General features: G+C 45.9%; 1 long non-coding RNA gene across 1 annotated transcript in view; it reads left to right on the forward strand.

Annotated features, from left to right (window-relative positions):
• The first annotated feature begins 6 nt into the window (after nucleotides 1-6).
• LOC107183192 overlaps nucleotides 7-1225 on the forward strand; it is a 14312-nt gene continuing 13093 nt past the window's right edge. The window contains exon 1 of the long non-coding RNA XR_001513975.1: nucleotides 7-85. This is a non-coding gene — a long non-coding RNA (uncharacterized LOC107183192). The remainder of the gene's footprint in view (nucleotides 86-1225) is intronic.

Consider the following 1225-nt stretch of genomic DNA (forward strand, 5'->3'; position numbering starts at 1 on the left):
GGAGTGTGTGGAAGCCTCCCGCCTGCTGCAGAGTTTTGAGCGCCGCTTCCTGGTGGTGCGTGCGCTGTGCTCCTTCCCCTGGCAGGTGAGTGGAGGGTGCACTGAGTATGAGCAGTGGGTGGCGAAGGACTGGTGATGGGGGTGCTACGGGCTCTCAACCCTGCACTCCCCGCCACGGGATAGTCCCACCTCCCCCAGGTGTCTCCCTGCTTCTGCCCCATCTCTGAAGCAACGCGGGGGCTCCACCCCCACCGTGCACACACACACAGTCTCCTGTTGAACGTTGGTTACAGCATGAGGGTGTCATGACCATTAACATATTGCTCTTTATTATATAGGACTAGTAGCCCTGTGCACAAATCCATGCACCAGTAGTTCACTGCCGCTTGCCTCAGCTGGCCACCCCGCCCACCGCCGCTGGTAGCTCTCCGCCACTCACAGCTCGCTGCCCAGCCCTCCTGTAGCTCTGCGCTGCTTGTACATTGGTCGTGACATTACAGTGTCCTGGCTAATTTGCATATTCCTCTATTATTATATTAGATTACTGACTCTATTCCCTATGCTGTACATTATATCCCCATGACTTATTTTATAACTGGAAATTTGTACTCTTAATCCCCTTCTCCTTTTTTGTTTCCCTCATGTACTTTATCAGGAGGATAAAGTTTGCTGAGTGTTTTTGTCATGAAAAGGTATTGGATTTTGTTAAACTTTTCCCTATTTCTACTGAGATGATTCTATAGTCTTTGTTCTTTATTCTATTAATGTGGTGCATAACATTAATTGATTTTCTAATGTTAAATCCACCTTGCATTCATGGAATAAATCCCACTTGCTTGTAATGTATCATCCTTTATAAATAGTGCCAGATTTGGTTTGCTAGTATTTTTTTTTAAGGCTTTCTGCATTTATAATCACAAAAGATATTGATCCATTGTTTGTTTTTTTAAATATAGTCTTATTGATTTCAGAGAGGAAGGGAGAGGGAGAGAGAGATAGAAACATCAATGATGAGAGAGAATCATTGATTGGCTGCCTCCTGCATGCCCCATACTAGGGATTAAGCCCGCAACCCCAGGCATGTGCCCTGACCAGGAATCAAACCGTGACCTCCTGGTTCATAAGTCAACACTCAACCATGGAGCAACGCCAGTTGGGTTGTTATTTTTTTAAAGAGACACACAAAAAGGAACAAATTAGTAGAAATAATGGCAGGGGGGGCAGG

The sequence above is a fragment of the Myotis davidii genome, unplaced genomic scaffold, assembly GCF_000327345.1.
Source record: "Myotis davidii unplaced genomic scaffold, ASM32734v1 scaffold159, whole genome shotgun sequence".
NCBI classification, from domain to species: domain Eukaryota; kingdom Metazoa; phylum Chordata; class Mammalia; order Chiroptera; family Vespertilionidae; genus Myotis; species Myotis davidii.